Source organism: Trichechus manatus, unplaced genomic scaffold, assembly GCF_000243295.1.
Source record: "Trichechus manatus latirostris isolate Lorelei unplaced genomic scaffold, TriManLat1.0 scaffold00158, whole genome shotgun sequence".
In the NCBI taxonomy this organism is placed as follows: Eukaryota; Metazoa; Chordata; class Mammalia; order Sirenia; family Trichechidae; genus Trichechus; species Trichechus manatus.
In genome coordinates this window covers 2,461,324-2,484,144 of record NW_004444094.1, presented here as the reverse complement: position 1 = coordinate 2,484,144, position 22,821 = coordinate 2,461,324, and positions in this window count along the sequence as shown.

Below are 22,821 nucleotides of genomic sequence, written 5' to 3'. Positions count from 1 at the left end.
GCAATGCTTAGGATGTTTTTATTGCTATGGCCAGATCTTGTATATGACATACTGTAGAGGCTCTGGACAAAGCTGTCTTCCTACATAGAGGGTTCACTTTCACCAGTGGTAGGAAAATAGAGTGACTAATCACCTTAATCCAATCTGCCACCAAAATGACTGAAGGTTGGGTTAAAGTTTGGGCAAATCTCCATTCTCTCTGGTCTACCTCTGCTTCTAGACCCTTTCTTGTTTCCAGTTGAGAAGCTAGAAGTCTGTAACTGATCCTTATCAAAACTGTACAGTGATTCAGGTCCCTCAGGTATCTATTTCTTATATCTATTACTCCAGGCCTGAAAGACTGTTGAAAGATGTTTTTATTTTCTTGGTTCTTAGTATCAGACCATTTTCCAGGCACTTTGCTGAGATACTCAGCTTTTTACTTTCTTCTCAGAATTAGAAATTGCCTTGAGGGAAATGACTTCTACAGAATATTACATAAATTTCAGAACACCTCCCTATCCCTTGGAGCTGTGTTCTTTCATGTCATGCTTTCCTTAAAAGCTCTCTATCTTCAAGCATATTTTATATATGTATGTATATCTATTTTCATATGAACTAGATTTTGCTGTTATTTTTAGGAGTTTGTCTTTTCCTAATCAATCTTTTCCAAAAGGAGAACTATAATTTTTCTTGTAAATTGTTCAAACTATTTAAATTAGAGTTTAATTATAATTATTCTTTTGAAACAAGAGTATTTTTCAACCTTGAGGACACGATGTTTAGATCTCTGTTCATCATCAGAAGTAAATTTAAACTATTCTCAGTTATAAGTGATCAGTTAAAGAAAACAATCAAATTTGTAAAAAACAAAGAACAACAACAACAAAAATTATAATCACACAATTTTCTTGTGCGTTGTTATGCAAAAGGAAGAATTCATTACATTTTTATGAATTATTTGCCTTTGTTTCTATTTTTTGAAAGATGTTTATATTTAGAATATCTTAGGTTCCTGGGTAGCACAAGTAGTTTGCATTCAGCTGCTAACTGAAATGTTAGTGGTTCAAATCCACCCAGCAGTGCCATGGGAGACAGACCTAGCTATCTACTTCTGTAATATTACAGCCATGAAAAACTCTATGGAGTGCAGTTCTATGCTGACAAACATGGGTTGCTATCAACTCGACTGCAATATGTGCGTGTGTGCGTATCCCCTTAATAATCTTAGACTAAGAAATTTACTGAAACCACACTATCCTCCACTTTGAAAATCACTGTCAAAAGCCAAAAAAACCAAACCCTTTGCTGTCAAGTTGATTCCAACTCATAACAACCCTATATGACAAAGTAAAACTGCCCCTGGTGGATCTGAACTGCTGACCTTCAGGTTAGCAGCCAAGATCTTAACCGCTGTTCCACCAGGGCCAGTATTACATATGGATGTTTGTTTGGGTGAAAATCGAACTCACTCATCTATTGACATAGCCATCTCACTTTATTTTATATTTTTAAATCACTGTTCAATTGCACCCCATTGAATATCTCCTTGTATATTTTTACTATAATTCTTCTATATGTTATTTCTATATTTTTTTGATATAGAATTTTTCATGCAATTGTAAAGTGAAGATAATGTAAAAAATTTTCAATTATACCTGATGGCCTTTTCCTGAAAAACTGAACCTTCTAAAGTTTGAAGAAGACTAAGCTGGTAGATAGAGGTTTTCACTCCGCTCTTGAAGGGGATGATTATAGAAGCATAATATTGAACAAGAAGGAGGGAAACTAGACAGGTTAATCTCATTACAAAAAGTCAACCGGAAGGAATAAATTACATAAACAAAACATCTAGATTATTGAAGAGAAACTAATTAACAGGAAGGCAAAAAATATGCCTGCCCTCTAAATTAGGAAGGCATATTATAAAGGGTATAATCAGAACACTGAAAATGATTGCCGACACACTCTTGAGGCATACACATGTTCTCCCTAAGGAGACATATAATTACAACAAATTGTATTCTAAATATGTATCTAATTGTTAGGCATGAGAGTTCTTGTGAATTCAAACAGGTAAGCCACAGAAATATGCCTTTTTAAAACTTATTTAAAGATTGAAAAATGTAGCTTAATATTTTGATTCTTAAACTGTATTTTACTCTGGATGTTTTAATGTTGAAACGGATAGGAGGCAAGAAAAAAAGTAGTATTTCTTCAACCTAGGGAATTGTGGAGTCCCTGTATTTCTTTTAAGTTGTGTTTGCAATGTCTCCTGTTCTCTCTTTAGTATTTTTTTTTTCCTTTAGTATTTTTTTTTTCCTTTAGTATCTTATGTGCCTAATAAGAACCATATCATATGTCAACATTTTTTTCTGGATATCTCATTGCTCAAATCCAAAAGTTAATTAGACACTTCTTTTTTCTGCCCTTGGAAATCCTATGGGGCAGTTCCACTCTGTCCTATGGGGTCGCTGTGAGTTGACATCAACTAGAGGGCAACAGTTTAAGGTTTAAACAGTTTAAGGTAGCACAGGAGCCCGGGTATTGCATTGATTAAGAGTTTGACTGCTAACCAAAGGTTGGCAGTTCCAATCCACCAGCTGCTCCATAGCAGAGCTTCCAACATCACAGCAGCGCACAAGCCACCATAGTATGCCAAACTGATGGATGTGTTGCAGTCTTTACAAATAAAGAATTTTTCTATTTTTAGGGCAGGCCAATACTCTTCAGGGTTTAGCTTCAACATCAATTTCTCTGTGAATTAATCTATCACCCCTGCCCAAGTTACTTTAAGGGCATTGCTTGTGACACATAGCACTCTGTATTTCCCCTACTCTAGCATTTTATTCCATTTTTAAAAGGTTTGTTTATTACTCTTTAGTTCTAAAATAATGTAACAAGAATCGTGTTGATTTTTTCACTGTTATGTACATATAACATCACCAAGCACAGTGCCTGTTCTGATAGTATATACTCAGTTATTTGTTGAACGAATACATAATGGATTAACAAATAAGGGACAATTATAGAACCCATAAAAATAGAAGTCAGAAGAATTTCATTTCTTCTATGGCAAGGTAGCTTTCATTTGCCAAATCAAAAGAAAAAAAAAAGACATAGTTTACTCTAGGTTCCTTTCCAGAAATCAAGAATACATTTGCAAGCGTGGAGTTATATATCATTTTAAAGAAAAATCAGTCATACACATCTTTTAAATAGCATTGATTCATGTGAAGAGAAAAAATTAATTCTTCATATATTGAAATTGTAGAAAGTAAGAAAAATGGAGAACTAAAATTTGTTGATTATTAGATATAATTTCAGACTGCTTCAAAATTATTTTCCCCATGTTTCACATACGCTTTAGTTGCTGAAGGTGTAAAGGGAATGTAATGTGGGAGAAGGCAACCCAGTTTTTAATGAGAACATGGTAAGCGCTGAATACTTTCCCATAAAATAAACTTTTATAATTCATTAAACTGTTGCGTCAGTTAGATAATGAGGGGCTGTATAGTGTGTGTTTAATGAGACTTGGTTGCACAATGGTTAAGCACTTGGATGTTAACAGAAGGGCTGGCGGTTCAAATCCACCAGCTGGAGAAAAGACCTGGCACTCTGTTCTCATAAAGATTACAACCCAGAAAACACTACGGCACAGTTCTACTCTTTCACATAGGGTTGCTTTGAGTTGGAATCAACTGGCTGGCACACAACAGCAATATAGTGTGATGATTCAAAGCACATTTTGGTCCAGACTGCTCTGATATAATTAAGCCTTTTTTATTTAATACCTTTGTAACCTTTAGCAAATTACTGATATTCTATCTGCCACAGTGTCCTCATCTGTAAAATGGAAATAATAGTAACTACCTCACTGGGTTTTTGAAAGTATAAATGACTTAATGCATTTGAGGTTCTTAGAACTGTGTCATCTATCTCTAGGTCCTAGGTAGATTTTTGAAATTATTATTACTAGTATTCTTATATTAAAGAAGAGAAATACAAAATTCCTATATGTTCACTAATGTCTTTAAGATTATACAGCTGGTAAATGAAGAAGCACAACCTTACATCATGGTCTCTTTGATTCCAAAGTTCCTCATCTTATCGCTTTCTACTTTTGATCAGCAAACCTAAGAACAGACATGTAAACTCTTAAATATTCAGAAACTTTAGACCAGGTATATTTAAAATGTAAATTCTAGATTAGTATAACACATCTCTATTTAATCCATCACTACCTTTAACAATTATCAGCATGGAGCCCTGGTGGCATAGTGATTGAGAGCTCGGCTGCTAACTAAAAGGTCAGCAGTTCAAATCCACCAGCTACTCCCTGGAAGCCCTATAGGGCAGTTCTCCTCTGTCCTATAGGGTCCTATGAGCTGGAATCGACTTGACGGCAATGGGTTTACCTTTAACAATTATCAGCATAGTATTAATCTTGTTTCATTAGTAATCTCATCCTCTCTTCCAACCAGATTATTTTAAAGCAAGTGCAAGACATTATTTCTACTATATTTACTTCATTATATATATTTATTTCATTAGGTATCCTTAAAAGGACTAATTTTTAACTTAACCATGATATTATTATCAAGTTTAAAAATCATTAACAATAATCTCTTAATATCTAGCCAGAATTAAAATACCCCTGATTGTTTCAGGACCACTTCTTTTTAAAGTAATTGTCAACAATTACTTTATGAATTCATTTCTGAATATCACAGTTCTTCAAAGCTCCTCCGTATCTTCTCTCTTTGTTATTCCATCCACATCTGTGACTCCAATTGCCACAGAAAATAGATATATAATATCATTTCCTATTAATGACAAAAATAAAAGGTAATACAAAAAATCATCAGCTTTATTTATTTCCCAGCATTCCATTTCATACCAATCTATTGTTCTTGGAGTAGTATTAAAGAAAAAAATTTATAAGTATGTAAGTATATTACAGAAAAAATTTATAAGTAACCATTGATTTCAATACTCTTCTTATGGTTTTGTTTGCTTTTAAACTGAATTGGTGGAATATTAAAGCAACAAATGCAGCATCTGTGCTGACTGAAATATAACAACAAAGATTACTGAAAAAGACAATCTGAAAGATTTTTATCTTGCTACTGTGTACTATTGCAACTAAAAAGTCAATTGATGTTCATAGTCACTTTTGAAATTGTCCTACTAATGTAAGGAAAAAATATATTAAATGATAATAGAGTTGCTAGAAGTTTTAGAGTAAAGGAAACATTAGTAAGCTTCTATGCAATATTTCAGGAATAAGAAAGAATGAGATAAAGTAGAAATATGGATTAAATTTACATGTGTTAAAGATAACTGAATGTATCTATGTGCCTAGAAAAAATACCAACCTGAGACATAAAACTAGATAAGAAAGATGAAAAAAATAATTCCAGGTGTACCATAACCATCAAGATTGAGCAGCATTCTACCTTATAATTGAATCTCAGTGGCACAATTCTTACATCATTCACTGTGACTGTTCCAATAAGCCCCTGTTAAAGTTAACAGGCTTGAACTGCACTGAAAATTCATCACCTAAAGGCGAGTCTTGGCTTAGTAGAATGGAACAAAGGAATATTTTTTGTTGTTGTTGGAGAAGGGATATTGAATTCAAAAAAAATATACTTAATTAGGATTTTTAATGTCAGTACGTGGTCTAGGATGTATTCTAAGGAAAATTAATATTAACATATGATAAAACCTGAAAAGAATAGTCCACCTCTCTAGAAATCCTTAAGTAGTATATTTTTATAGTACATAAATCATATAATATAAGCCTTAAGAATTTTGTTTTGTTTAAGATCAATAGAATTCATTTGCAATAGCTAAACTGTTTACATCTATGATTAAAATACTTCTCTATAAAAATTGAGAATAAAAGGAGTGTAACAATAATGCAATTTTCACCACCATAAAATGTTCAATTTCATTTTAGTAATAGAAATTGAAATATAGATTAACAAAGCTTAGGTGCATCATAAACATAAAAATTTAACTTTTAGGTAAACAGAAATTTATATTAATGATGAAGCCCCATTTTGGTTAATCTCATAGATAGTTACTTTATTAGCTTCTTATATATACTATTCTTTTTTAAAATAACAGAGAAAGTAATGATGATTGACTGTTTCTTAAATTCTGGCCAAACTGAAATTTAATACACATAAGCTAATACTTAATTCATTATACAGTACAGCATATATTTTGAAACATTTGTAATAATGTTGATAAGTTTTTGTTGCTACGATTGTTATTTCACTTAATATTCCCTCAGATAAAGACAGTACTTAAAATCTAAGAAAAATATACATTAGAAAAATTTTCAAGAACCTAAAAATTCCAACCAAACCCAAAACATCACTAAACAAACAAAAACAAAACTCAGTTGCCGTCAGATGATTTTAATTCGTGGAAGCTCCAAAGCCCCTTTTTCTCTGTTGGCCACGTTTGTATTTAAGATAAGGAGTTTATGGAAAAGTCTACAAGAAAATAGTAAATTAACGGAGGACAAAATAAGAAGACAAATTAAGGAAAATAGATTAAAGAAAATACAGGTAGCTCAGAATGTTTTACTCTCCCTGAGAATGATGGAAAATAATTAGAAAATTCTTAATGAAAAAATGAGTCCCTACCCTAACTAATCTATAGCAGTAAATCTATAGCATTATCAATGCTATGATATTAGCTATGCAGGCATCAAAGGCAGAACATAGCTATCTGTCATGGTGTGCATTATGTCCCCCAAAAAATGTGTGTATCAATTTGGCTAGGCCATGATTCCTGGTACTATGTGATTTTCCTGTGTGTTGTAAACCTGCTTCTATGATGTTAATGAGGGAGGATGGGTGGCAGTTGTGTTAGTAAGGCAGGACCTGACTGGATTGTGTCCTGAGGCAATCTCTTGAGATATAAAAGACAGAAGTCAGCAGTGAGACAGGGAGACCTCATACCATCAAGAAAGCAGTGCCGAGAGCAGAGTGAGTCCTTTGGACCAGGGTCCCTGTGCAGACAAGCTCCTAGTCCAGGGGAACACCGAAGAGAAGAAGGCCATCAGAGAGAAAAAGGCTTCCCCTGGAGCTGACGCCCTGAATTTGGACTTTTAGCCAACTTTGACTGTGAGGAAATAAACTTCTCTTCGTTAAAACCATCCACTTGTGGTATTTCTGTTATAGCAGCACTAGATGACTAAGACACTATCCAACTAAGAAAAGCTAGCATTAACCTGGAAGTTTTAATCTTTGGCTTAGACACTGGAGAAAAGAAAGCTAGAGGTGTTCCCTGGAAAATGCACCTGGCTACTGAAGACCCCTCATTCTTCTTACTATGGTTCAAAATACGGTTGCCATCTTTGTGGGTAAAATTTCAGTTTCAGCAATGTATGTAGAAATATTCACTCTAAAAGACTATACAAACTAATAAGAAATACTATATTAAGAAAATCAATGTATTGTGTCATAGGCTGTGTTCCCTAGAGGAGCAAAACCAGTGAAGCATATACATAAATATATACAGAGAGAGGGATTTATTTCAAAGAAATGGCTCATGCATTTGTGGAGGCTGGCAAGTCCCAAATCCATGGATCAGGTAGCAGGCTGGAGGCTTCTTCTGACTCATTGGGTTTCAGGGGCTGATGAGCCCCAGATCTGCATGTCAGGTGGCAGACTCCCGGCTCATGGGATTGCAGGAGGTCGTGAATCCATAATCTGCAGGCCAGGCGGCAGGCTGCCGCCTCATGTCCCAAGAACCAGAGTTCAGGGGATGATGAGATGGATGCAGTATTGAGAGAGAGTGAGCTTTGCCAGAAGATCCATATATATCAGATGCAGGTCTTGCCTCCAAGGAAACTCCCCTTCAAACTGATTGGCTGCTCATACCAGATCACAAAATGGAGGAAAATTACATAGTATCTGCCAAACCACTGAGAATCATGGTCTAGCCAAGTCGACACATAACATAAGCCATCACATATTAGGTACTCAGTAATAAATTGATGTAAAAACTTACCCATTGTTTTAATCTCCAACACCTCATTCAGTCTGTATGACATGCACATAATCTTTTATTAGTGAATTAAAATAAATCATAGTTGCCAAGTATACCACTTTCCTATCTATGCCTGCTGTTCCATAAGTGCTCTCCCTACAGTTAACATTTATATAGGCTACAAATTATCATTAGAATTTTGCTCTGTGAGAATGAGCTCATAGTCTACCTAGGGAATCAAATGTAGATAAATATGATTTGTATAATAAAACTAAAATAAGGAAATTAGTACATATAGAAAAGAAGACCTAGTGTTTTTACTTTTCAGGTTCTGAGCTACTAGATTGCACATAAGAAGCACTTATCTGTTTTGCTTACACATTGTTTCTTTAAATATGCTTTTAATACGCATTGGGCCAGAATCTTTCTTAACAGCAATTCTCAAGTTTTAAGTATCTGTGAAGTAAAATTTGACCAAATAATAAAAGAAGGTTAAAAAGATTTCTAATTTTCAACTAAGTACAAATAGAAAGGAAGGAAAGAAGGAAGGAAGGAAACACAAGTCATTATAGGCATTTACTAATAATGTTTATATTGCTAAGATTAGTATTGGGCTGGAAGAGTCTACTGGTAAATTAGGAAGCTTACCTTCTGAGGCTAATTATCTTACCAAAAACAAAGCCATGTTTTCTTTACTTTCTATAGAGAATCTTGGAAGAAAAACCAGAGGAAAGACTCTTACTCATGTAAGTAGACATGTCCACAGGACAAGAAAAATATACTAGAATTTTTTAGATCATTATGTTTATCAGCTGCTAGATAGTAAAGCTAATTCCAAAATTTTACCCCCGCCCTTTGCATAAAAACCTGAACAATTAATTGTACTGCAATTATAAACTGTCCATATTTGGCCCTCCAGCCAAGGTCTAAGGTTATAATTCAAATGCTCAAGTAAACTTATGGGAGACTAAAGGAAGGTTGCTTATTTAATTTGGGGGAGAAGTTTCCCTTATTCAAATGGAGGTTTGCATAAGAATATTTCATTTAAAAAGTAGAAAAAAATTCAAAAGACAAATGAAGAATAAATTTTGGAGGACAATTACTCCCAGAAGTAAAAGAAACAAGAGACCAAAGAAAAGCTTTTAATAATGCAAAACAACATATAAGGAATTTTTCTTTCATTTGCAGGGAGAAATTACAGGAAAAAATAGAAATTAAACTTACCAATGAAGAAATGACACTGTGGAATATAGTGGCATAAGTAAGAACCTTAATAAAGTCATAAAATTAAATGTTGCTATATTTAAATATATTTATTTCTCATTTCGTCAGCATTGATTTCTTCTTTCTTATGAGACAATATAAAAACTTATTAACAAAGAATAGTTGTTTTACTCAAGTTCATTGTTAAATAAGAAAGTATATAAGTAATATGTGCATGCAACTCAAAAAGTTTAAAAGTAATAATGAAATACACCCCTCTTTGGACTTAATACATTATTTTCATTTCATTAACGAACATGAAAAAGAAATTTCAGCTTGACAAACAATGGCCCAGGTTTATATTTTCTCCTGCTCCAAAAAATTACTGTTAAATTATTAATCAAGATGTTTGCTACTCCATGACTCTAATCTTCATGAGGGCAGTTTAAATTTTTCTTGTAATTTCATGCTTTTCACTTGCTTGTTCTATGTTTATTTTGTTGTTTTTCGAACTTGTTGCCATCAAGTCAATTCCGACTGACAGAGACCCCATGTTTCTCAGAGGGGAACTGGGCTCCTTTGGGTTTTCAGTGGCTGACTTTCCAGAAGTATGCCTCTGAATGGACTCGAACTGCCAAACTTTCAGTTAGCAGCCAAGTGTATTAACCATTTGCACCACCTAGGGACTTCTGAAGGATAAAAACCAAAAAACCAAAAAACCAAACCCATTGCAATCGAGTCCATTTCAACTCATAGCAACCCCATAAGACAAAGTAGAGCTGCCCCACAGGGTTGCCAAGGAGCAGCTGGTGGATTCAAATTGCCACTCTTTTGATAAGCAGCTGAGCTCTCAACCACTGTGCCACCAGGGCTCCTATAGAAACCCAAAAGCAAAACTCATTGCTATCAGGTTGATTCTGACTATAGATCTTTAAAAATGCCTTGACCAGCATTACATAACTCATTGTTCTAACACTGTGATTCAGTGAACTGTTTTGCTAGTATTGTTAATAATGCATTTGTTTTATTATTTAGTGAAGTTGTATAGAACGTAAGCTCCAAAGGTACGTGGAATTAAGTCAGCAGTTAGCTCTTCTGTTTTCATCATCTGATGATGACTGCTTATATCTTTTTGTTTTGTACTACTTGGCATTTTGATGTTCCTACCTGATATTTTTCTATATAAGTATATATATGTAGTCAATTATATATCTTCTTCATAAACATGCATATCATTCACACAAGAAACAAAATAGACATGTACATCACTCCCAGAATTCATAATTTTAAATAAATAGATTCATTTATAATTTTTATCAGGTCTTTTTTTACACTTCATGTTTTCTTTTGTATATTGACTAATGTCACGAGCACGTGTCTCTTCACAGACTCCACTTGTTCTCGGTAAACATTATTATTAATCGTGATGCTGGTAATAGTCGTGGTTGTCACAGTGGTTGCCCTTTTAACTTGACTTCTTTGTCTCTTCAAGCATGAACTCTAGTAACCTTGAAAGCATTCTACGTTTCCAGAAGCAACGTTTTTATTTTTTCTCTGCTCCTAGATACAGAAGAATCTATTCTGCAAGATTGCTGATTCTTTTTAGTGGAGAAGATTATTAGAGATTAAACTATGGAGATACGTTATATAGCAGTGGTAAAAAAAAAAAAAGCTGCTAGTGTTAGGTTATTTGTGTTGTGAAAGATTATACATGTATGTATAGAATGGTAAATAATGATAATGGTATGTATGTATAGAATATAGAATATACAAAAGAATATTATTATTTTATGCATATGGGTATATATATATATGTGCGCACGTGTGTGTGTGTGTGTGTTCTTGTTGTTAGTTGCTGTCTAGTCTATTCCAACCCACAGCAATACCAGGTGTGGACGGTAAAACTGCTCCGTAAAATTTTCAAGGCCATGACCTTTTGGAAGCAGATTGCCAGGCCTAACTTCTGAGTCCCTCTGGGTGGGTTTGAACCGGCAAACTTTTGGTTAGTAGTGGAATGCTTAACCTTTTGAACCACCTAAGGACTCCATCTATGTGTGTATATATATTAATCAAACTCTACTGCTTTATCTGAGAGAGTGAATATTTATTAGTGATTTATTAAACAATGTTCTATAATCATAAGATATGCAACAATATAATGTTTTATTTTTGAAAAATCAGTATAAATTCATGACCTTTATATGTGTAAGAATATATTTATGTATGTGTGTGTGTGTGTGTATATATATTTTCCTATATATATGTGTACATGTGTATATATATGTGTGTATATATATAGATATATGTGTATGTGTATATATATATTCCTATACATATGAAAGTTGTGTCTATACTGATTTTTTTTTAATAAAACATTATCTTATTGAATACTATTTTATTATAAGCCATTTTTCCCTGATGAGAGTATCTTACAATTTAAGGGAATTTTTACTCTCTGCATGTTAGTTTGATCTCTAGAATTTGCATTTTAGCAAATTGTATGTTTCATTGTGTAGTACACATGCAGTCTTAGATTATTTTCAAAAAATATTATGAAAGAACTCCTGGAGCTTTAGCTAAATTATAAAATGGAAAGAAATTTTTCCATTAAACTTTTATTTTTAAAGGATTATAATAGGGGTTTATAAGGAGTTGCAAAGGAGTGAGTGAACTTTGTCAGTTTTCAAAGTAATTTTTTAGAATGCAGCATCCTTCTCTTGCTGCCCTTTTCTACCTCCCAGGGGCTTTATAATGCAGGCTATAAATTTACTTCCTCTATGGACAGTCTATATTCTCGCTTCAGTCCAAAAATACTTGCCCCGTATTTGAAAGCAGACATGGAATGAGGCCAAGAGGAGCGGTAAGAAGCTAGTAGCAACTTCTCCAAACGTGCCTGCAGGCTCTGGGAAGTTGATATGAAGGAGGAACAAGAAGTGTAGGAATATTGTATACTTCCCTGAGTAAATAAAAGCGTTACAGTCATTAAATCAGGGAAGGTTCTTTGAGTACAGCTATTGTATTTTTAGTTTTTGTGAGACATGTTTGCTTTTGTAAAAACTAATTTTCTTCAAGATATATTTATGAATCTTCTAATTAATTTTTACATTCTCTGGAATAGAACACTCCTTAAAACCGTTCTATTCCACTATGTTTGCATTCATACTTTGAGCAAATTAGTATCACGTACAAAAGTAGAATGCCATCTGTATCTTCATTGAAGCTTCAGTTGGATGGTTAAGGCCATTCTTCCCAACTTTGTTCTAGAAATATATTCTTACCTAGTGTAGTTTTCCCTTCAAAGGTAATCTTATACTGGGAAATACTTTACTCTTTTCTCACATGCAGTCTACAAGTCCCAAGATACAAGAGATTTAGCAACAAATCAACAGTTTCATTCATCATGAGATTAATAAAAAGCGCATACTATTTAGTAATGTGTATGTTGTTACATCCAAAATAATCTAGGAAAAATTTCAAGACTACTGTTTTATTTGATTTTGGTAAATATGCTCTACATGATATTATTCCCTTTGTGTTTGTAAGACACTCCATAATGTAGCCCTAGCTACACTATTTTTCTCAACTGAATTATACTTCCTCTTTATGTCCGAGGCACACTCATCTTCCAGTTTCTACCAAGACCCATGCTTTTCTTCATATCTATTTAAATTTTCCTTCCATATGCCTCACTAGATTTGGTTCCCATTCCACAAGCACGCACAACATCGTATACATCACTGACACATTCATCATACTAAGATTTACTTGTTTTACCTGGCTTGCTTATTTATTATTTAAGCTTCATTGAGACAATAAATAAGTCTGCTTGTTCATAACTATGCCTGCAATAAGAATCTGGCATATACCAAACATAAAAATATATAAACACAATGTAATATATTAGGTGGGTGATTAAAGATATTGGGAGGAAAAAATTTTTAGCATCTTTTTTTTTCTTTCTAAAATAGATGATGGTAATCTTTATATTTCAAAGAGGTTATATTGCTGTTTCAAATAATAGGGTAAATTATGAACTGAGATTGACTCTCGCATAAAAATAAGTACAGGATATAATACATTCTTAAATATTAAAAATATCATTGACCTTGAAAGAAAATTAGAAATGATAAGGCCAAGGATTAAGTAAAGGCTTCAATTTAAATGTGTAATAGGAATACAATATACAACTTTCACAGTTTGGCTATTTATTGAACTTCAGATATGAGACCTCATGGAGCGTGGGGTAAATATATAAATTCAAGAGCCACTAAAGATAAAAAATTTAGTAGAATATGCTTCGCCATTTGCCACACTTCTGTCAGTTTGTCATACTGTGGTGGCTTGAGTGTTATCGTGATACTGGAAGCTATGCCACCAGTATTTCAACAATACTAACAGAGTCACCCATGGTGGACAGGTTTCAGTGGAGCTGCCAGACTAAGACAGGCTAGGAAAAAGTATCCGGTGGTCTACTTCTGAAAAAAGTGGCCAATGAAAACCTTATGAACAGCAGTGCAACATTGTCTGATATAGTGTTGGAAGATGAGCCCCTCAGGTTGGAAGGCACTTAAAAGATGACTGGGGAAGAGCTGCCTCCTCAAAGCAGAGTCGACCTTAATGATGTGGATGGAGTAAAGCTTTCAAGACCTTCATCTGCTGATGTGGCACACTCCAAATGAGAAGAAACAGCTGCAAACATCCATTAATAATCTGAAACTGGAATGTACAAAGTATGAATCTATGTGAATCAGGAGAAGCCCCTCCAGCCTGACGCATGGACTTGAGACTTTCAAGCCTCTACAACCATGTGAGCCATTTCCTTGATATAAATCTCTCTCTATATATATATTTATACACTTTACTGGTTTTGCTTCTCTAGAGAACCCAGCCTAAGACACTGAGTACGGTGGAAGGAAGTAAACATGTGGTATATAAGTAGAGTCCCAGAGGGAAAGAGAAGATGAACAAACAATAGAAGATACAATGACTGAGAAAATCATGAAAAATAATAACCCATAGATTCTTGATTCTCAACCAATTTCAAGCAGAAGAAATACAAAGAAATCCACACTTAGTCTCATTAATTTATTCTAATATAGCAATGCTAATGCTACTGATACAGAGATCACACTTTGAGAACCACTGGCATAGAGAAAGAACTGCACATAAACAACAATAAAAGATTAAAAAAAAAAAAATCCAGAAGGAGAAAACACGTATTTGCTGTAATGGAGCAACCGTTAGACCAAAAAACTGATTTCTCATTAGTAATAATGGAAGCTCAAACACAGTTAAATTATTTTTTGAATTTCTTGAATTTAAATACGTGTTAATCTGTATTTTTATACCCAGAAAATCTGTCTTTCATGAATGAATGTAATCTTAATTTTTCCAAAAAACAAAAAATAAGAGAACAAACTTTTACTAAAGGAAAATCTAATTATAATTGATGAAGGGAAAAATGATTCCAGGGAAAAAAAGACATAAAGTACATATAAAGAGGAAAAACAAAGAGAGCAGTAAATGTATGGGCATATCTAAATTATCATTGTTTATAAAGAGTTCTAATGGTAATTTATTGGGGGGGGTCTTAAAATTAAAGAGCGTAAAATTAAAACACATAAGTAGAATTATGTATCAGAAAAAAGAATGGATTCAGATACAGTCTTCTTATTGTTTATGAGGAGGATAAAGAAAAATTTTAAGATTGTACCGTAATTGGTTAACTATACTTGCTATAATTATTGCGATATCTTCTAAATGAATTGAACTAGTGAACATAACTTCCAAAAAATAAAAAAAAGAAAAATTGAAGGACAAAAAATACAATCTATTCAAATGACTGCAAAAAGAGGAAACATATAAAAATAGGAAGATACTACAAAATAAGACAGATGAAGAAATTAATATACTAGTAATTACAATAACTATAAATGGATGTACTTAATGTTCCATTATATTGCCAATTTGATAGACTGTATTAAGACTCCAACTCATTTACAACTTTTTATTTACCTTCTTAGAGAAAAAGGGAACAAATGTGACAAAATATTTCATTAACCAAAATATAAAAAAATAAAAGTATGACATAATTTCTAAGTATATAAAGCAAATCTTAACAGAATGACTGAAAGAAATAAACAAATATGTCTTCAGATTGGGAGATATTATCACATCTTACTTGCAACAATTTATAGAAAAAAGAAACAAAATTTCAGCAAGGATAAAGAAATGACATTTGATTTAATTGGATATATAGAGCACTGCACTTCCAAACAGCCAAATAAACACTCTTCTCAGGTATGCATAGAACTTTTACCAAAACTGGTCAGTTATTTGAGCAAAAATTTTGGTCAAACACATTTCAAAGGATTTAAATAAATATTACCGTATCTTTTGACAAGAATAAAAGTTATTGTCTAATGTCATTGGTTCTCAATTCAGACAACTCCCTTTAATATTTTTGTAAGGTTGGTTTGGTTTTTACTGATTTCCTTAATTTCTGTTTATCTGGGGATGTCCTAGTTTTGTCATCATATTTGAAAGACAGTTTTGCTGGACATATGATTCTTGGTTGGCAATTCTTTTCCTTTAGGATTTTATATATGTCATCCCATTGCCTTCTCGCCTGCATTGTTTCTGCCAAGAAATCATAGCTTCACCTTATTGGTGCCCGTTTGTAGGTGATATTTTGTTTTCTCAAGAGCTGCTCTCAGAATTCTTTGTCTTAGGCTTTGGAAAGCTTGATCATGATACGTCTTGGTGAGTTTCTTTTGAGGTCTATTTTGTACGGGGTTTGTTGAACTTCTTAGATGGAAACCTTCTCTTCTTTCATGATATTGGAGATGTTTTCTGCCAACAAATGTTTCACAATTCTCTTTATGTTGTTTTCTTCTCCCACTGTTCTGGAATTCCAATTCACATAAATTATTGCTTTTGATAGTGTCCCACATAACTCTTAGGCTATCGTCATTTTTCTTCATTCGTTTTTCTTTTTTTTTTTAATTGTTCCTCAAATAAGTATCAAGGGATTTGTTCCATATTTCATTGATTCTTTCTCCCATTAATTCAATTCTATTTCTATGTCCTTCTATTGAGTTATCTATTTCTGCTTTTTTATTTTTCATGTTCTGCGTTTCTAGTTGTTGTTTTTTGTATGATTTCTAATTGTCTGTTTATTTTGTCATTTTGTTCTTCTATTGTTTTCCTGAATTCTTCTAGTGTTTTGTCTGTGTTTTCCTTGATCTCTTTGGTGATCCTATATATAAATCTTTTGAATTACTTGTCTGGTACCTCCACTAACATTTCTTTCTCAGTAAGGTTTTCTTCCCCTTTATTTTGCTCACTTGTTTGAGCCATCTTATCCTGTTTCTTCCCATGATTTGTTATTGTCTGCTGTCTCTAAGGCATTATGTTTGATGCTACTAGTTATTGCATTCTTTCAAGGTCAGGACAGATTGTTTCCATTTCCATTCTGAGGGAGTGCTACCCAAATGGATGGAGTATGCCCACTGTAGTTGGACAAATTGGCATCCCAGTAGGTGGTGTGCAGGAACTGTTTGGGTGTGGAATGTGTATTGTTGCTGTGTTTTGGAAATTAGTTGAGGGCACTAGGGTCTCCTGCTCATCGTTTGGCAAAGGTATAGCTGATGCTGTCAGGATATGACTGGCTTTGCTGGTGAGATGATATGTCTGTCAGGCTGGTCACATGGGCATGGGTGCAGGGAGTGTTCTCTCTGGTCTCTGGGTTGGGTGCTGTGTTTTTCACACCACTGGTTACTGGGTGGTCAGGGCGAGGGAGCACGGGTCAACAGTCACTGAGTGGGTGGCATGGGAACTCACACTCATTCCCAGGTGGACAAGAATGTATGGGGGTGGTCAAAGCAGGCACAAGCCTCCAGTTGCAGGTGGTGGTGGTGTGGGGAGTGAAGCATGGTAGGTGCCTCCAGTCCACGGATGCATGCTTGGAGGTGCACCCCTGGTCCACTAAAGCATGGCACAAGTGAGGGTGCACCACTGGTCTGCAGGTCTCAGTGCAGGTGGCTGGACGGAGGAGAGGACACTGCAGGTCGGCAAGTCCCTGGCACAGGAGGCACAGTGGGTGGAGGGGGTGCTGATGATCTGTGAGCATAAGCAAGGTGGAGTGGGTGAGGAGGTTGAGGAGACACCCTGGGTCTGCAGACCTCCTGCACAGGAAGCTGGAGGTAGGGTGCAGTGACTGCAGTGAATGCACTTAACTTTCTCTGGGTGGGGAGCACTCCTGCATGGTTCTGGACATGAGTGCCAGGGTGCTCCCGCTTGGTAGCACCAGGTGATGGGGGGTTCGTCTGGGAACACTGCTTGCTTTGTCTTAATATGGCCATTCTAGGCTGGGCAAGACTGGCTAGCAGGATGCCAATAATCCATAACTCTCTGTGTCCACTGTTATTGTACAGTCACTCCTTCCACTTGGCTCTTGATCGAATTCTTTAACCTTCTCTTTGATGCTTTGCATTCCAAAATTATCATCTATACCCGATTCACTTGTTTTCTTGAGTCTCTGTGGTAAGAGGGACATTATGGGGCTTCTGACTGTGATGCCATCTTGCACCATCCTCCAAATCTACCTCTTTTAGAAGTATCTATAGTGTTATTTTACTGTTTGAACGGCAATTTATTCAATAACCAAAAGGAGTTCAACAAAATGCCATCAAACTTTAAAGATTTTTAAGTATAATTGAATTAATGGAGAGAAATGTTTTAATACTGTATCAGAAATCAGTAGCATACATTTATATATCCATTATCATGACAAAAAAGTAAAAGTTTTAAAATACAGGTAAAACAATGGGAAATCTTGCACCAACTGAATGGGAATGCAACTTTTTATTCTTTTAGAAAAAATTTAATATAACCTATTAAAATTGCACAAGCTCATATCTTTATGATTCAAGACTTTTGCTGCTGGATACTTACAAAAGAAAAAAAATGTACACATGCTCAGGAGACAGGTGTCTTAGTTATTTAGTGCTGCTGTAACAGAAATACCACAAGTGGATGGCTTCAACAAGAGAAATTTATTCTCTCACAGTCTGGGAGGCTAGAAGTGTGTATTCAGGGTGCCAGCTCCAGGGGAAGGCTCTCTGTGTCAGCTCTGGGGGAAGGTTCTTGTCATCAATTTTCCCTGATCTAGGAGCTTCTCAGCACAGGAACCCACAGTCAAAAAGATGCACTCTGCTTCCAGCACTGCTTTCTTGGTGGTACTAGGTCCCCATGTCTCTCTCCTCTATCCTTTCTTTTATATCTCAAAAGAGATTGATTTAAGACACAGCTTAATCTTGTAGATTGAGTCTTGCCTCATTAACTTAACTGCTGCTAATCCCACCTCATTATAATCATATAAGTAGAATTCACAACTCATAGGAAAATCATTATCAGATAGATGATAAAATTGTGGACACTTGTCCGAAATAGCAAAATATGGAAGCAAAATAAATTCCCATCAACAATGAGCTGTGTGAATAAAATCTAGCAGATTCACTTTCCACAATTTGTTCACAATTGAGAATTATTATTTTTTAATTTTAACAAGAAGAGTTGAATCAAAACTTTCAATTAAGTCAACCGAAACAGTCAAAGTAATGTTCACAAGTAAGTAAGATGCACCTTGTAGTTTGAAGTACATAATGGTGGAACTTGAATAGATGGAGAAAACAGGAGTGGAGAGGAGATATTTCTTTTTTGAGGAATTAAAATGAAATATTTTTATTTTGTCATTACTTATGCATCAAAATATTTGCAAAATAATCTCAGTAATATTAAAACCAAAATCAAACCTGTTGCCTTTGAGTTGATTTCGACTCATAGCAACCCTGTATAACAGAGTAGAACTGCCCCATAGGGTTTCCAAGGAGTGGCTCGTGGATTTGAACTGCTGACCTTTTTTGTTAGCAGCAGAGCTCTTAACCTCCATGCCACCAGGGCTCCCAATAACATTAAAGTATGTTTAATTATACAGTTATACAATTTGTTTTATTAAACATCTCTTCATTGTAATATTTTATTTTAATTAATGTGATATTTTCTAACTTCTGGCCTAAAAGATTACATGTTTGTGGTCAGAAATGGGTATCACTGTATACTTTGTACTATATAGAACAGAGAAGTATGCATTATTAACATAGACATACTTGTTAATTTAAAGGAAAAAAAGATGAAGTCCATATTTTCCAAAGACATGTAAACTTAGAACTTCTAAATAAGGCCTACTTTAGCCTTAAAATAATTTTTTTAACTCTTTTTTTATTCATACTGGGGAAAATGTCTATAGGCCAGTGTGAGCACTACTTCACATACTAGAAATTTTTCGAGCTGGTGAAGCATTCAGAAACTGAATGGGATTTCTCCTACCTTCATTTTCACATGTCACAGTGCAAATTGGCATATTTTTTTTTTTTTTTTAAATCTTCTGGATTAAGCTAATCATTCTTCAGTACTCCAAGGCATAAGTAGTTTCAATACTCGTCCTTTTTCTTAAGTCTTAAAATACATGTGCAAAGATGTTCAGATTAGGAAAGAAGGATATAAATCAAAAAATAATTCCTAGTAAGAATGGGTGAGTTATTTTTCTTACTTAAAATAGAAGACAGCTACTAAATCCAGAGTGTCCTCTGTATTTTAACATCTAAGGGAAAATTGCACAAGGTTTTTTTTTTTTTTGTATTTCCCTTATCATATTGAGCATTTGAGGAATAACTTCTTCTAGTAAAATGCTTACCTTAGAATAAAATAGCTGAATATCTCATCATTAGAAACAATGCATTAATTTATAAGACAAAACAAGACGTATATGACCAGTGGCAAATTTAAGACTATTACTGTGCCAAAAAGAAAAAAAAAAGGACAAAATATTCATTTAAATAAACTTGGATCTCCTTTATCTTGATTTAGCATTGTTACCATGCATGCCCCATCCCCTCACCTCAAGATGATTAAATCAGGGATTCTTCCATACAGAGAGTATTAGTCTGTATAATTGAAAGGTTAGCTGTTTTTGCATGTTTTTGACAATCTAAATCAAATTAAAGTAATTAATGAATATGTATTATATGTCAGACATTCTGCTAGCAACTTGAGAATGCTGTCATTGTTAGATGCTGTCAAGCCAGTTTTGACTCACAGCAACCCCATGGACAACAGAACAAAACACTACTCAGTCCAGAGCCCTCATCACAACCATCACTAAGTTTCAGCCCATTGTTGCAGCCACTGCATCAGTTCAACTCGTAGAGTGTCTTTCTCTTTTTTGCTGACCCTCCACTTTACCAAGCATAATGTCCTTTTCCAGGGACTCGTTCCTCCTGATAATGTGTTCAAAGTACGTAAGATGAAATCTTGCCATCCTAGCTTCTGAGGAGCATTCTGGCTGTACTTCTTTCAAGATAGATTTGTTCGTTCTTCTGGCAATCCATGGTATATTCAATATTCTTTGCCAACACCGTAATTCAAAGACATCAATTTTCAGTCTTTATTCATTGTCCAGCTTTCGCATGCATATAAGGCAATTGAAAATACCCTGGCTTAGGCCAGGTGTACCTTATTCCGCAAAGTGACATCTTTGCTTTTGAAAACTTTAAAGAGATTTTCTGCAGCAGATTTGCCCCATGCAATATGTCATTTGTTTTCTTGATTGTTGTTTCTCCGGTTGTTGATTGTGGATCCAAGTAAAATGAAATCCTCAATAATTTCAATATTTTCTCTGTTTATCATGATGTTACTTATTGGTCCATTTGTGAGAATGTTTGTTTTCTTTGTGTTAAGGCATAATCCATTATGAAGTCTTTGACCTTCATCAGTAAGTACTTACAGTCTTCTTCACTTCAAGATTGTGTCATCTGCATATTGCAGGTTGTTTCTTAGTCTTCCTCCAATCCTGATGCCACATTCTTCTTCATATACTCATCTTCTCAGATTATTTGTTCAGCATACAGATTAAATAAGTATGGTGAAATGATGCAACACTGACACACACCTCTTCTGGTTTTAAACCATGCAGTATCCTCTTGTTCTGCTGCAATGATTGTCTCTTGGTCTATGTACAGGTTCTGCGTGAGCACATTTCAATGGAAGAAATAAATTCATAAGCAAATAATATAAGATAAACTGGTATGTAAAAAAATGGAATATTTTATAAGTTGAGAGTACAATTCAACCTTGGGATTTTGGGGAATGATATGTTAAGAAGATAACATTTAAACTGGGCCTTTAGGTATAAGTAGAAGAGTGAAAGGAAATGAAAATATGATTGCAAGTTGGGGAAATGGAAAATGATAATTTTTAAAAATATCTAGTAAAAAAAGAACAATACTTTATACATCTGTAACCATGGTAGTTGAGTCAGATGAAATAGCTTCTATACATATCTAATGTATTCTTATTTCCAGTATGATTTAATTCTGAAACTCTTTATACATTTTGAAGTACTAGATAATATTGTTGTAACCAAGTCATATTAACCCTTTCTCATTGCTTCAGTGAGAATCCAACTGTCTTGGTTTCATATCTAAGAAATAATATAAAGTGGATGGCTTTAGAGAATACACATTTATTACCTCAAAGTTCTGGTGGCTAGGAGTCCGAATTCACGGCACCAGCAGGGCTGTGCTCTCGCTTTCTCTATCCCTCTCTCTCTCTCTCTCTCTGTGTGTGTGTGTATGTGTGTGTGTGTGTGTGTGTGTGTGTGTGTGTGTGCTCTAGGGGAAGATTCATCGTCTCCTGTAGCTTTTGGTAGCCCCAGGGGTCTCTTTACAATCCTTGGTTCATAGATAATATCTTTACCTGGTGTCATCCTCTTCTTAGACTCTGTCTCTATGTCTGTTTTCACTCTTTATAAGATCACTCAGATGGGATCAGGAGTCACCCTACTCTATTTTTATGACCAAACTTCAGCAAAATTATAAAATAATCAAAACTTGTCTTGGACATCTTAATGCTTTATTTCTACTCCTCCTCAGGGTAGCACCTTCCCCATTTCCAAATATTTCCCATTCCTCAAGAGAATAGTTTTATGCTACTGTCCACTTTTCAGATTTGTCTTCCTTTTACATAGACCTCAGATCATTGAATAAAAAGCTACCCTCTGAATTATACCTAAGCATGGACCTGCTTGTCTCTCTTTAATGTCTCTACATCTGCAGAGCTCTGTCTACCATATAATTAGCTAAGAAAACCATTTCCGGGTTTCAAAGAAGAAATTCTTTGAAGTGAGCCATGATAAATATTTTTGACATCCTCATAGGAAATGAGCTGCTATTCTGTATTAGCAATTTTCATCAAATTGAATTAGTGCTATATCATATTAGTTCTCTTCCCCACTATTATAACACTGGAATTGTTAATAAGATAATTTTGTACTGTATTAGACAAATTTAATATTCATGCATTATGAAGAAACATTGCTAATAAGATAGAAAACTGCTAGGAAGAGCAACCAATTTCACTAAAACTTAAATAAAGCTCACTTTGAATTTTTCCCCTCTTTGAATACCTGTCTATGCTAATCAGATGGTATGAAACACAGACTGAACCCTAAAGACAAGGTGGTACATAATCCATATTCCTGCCACTATCTGTTGTCACCTTTCAGGC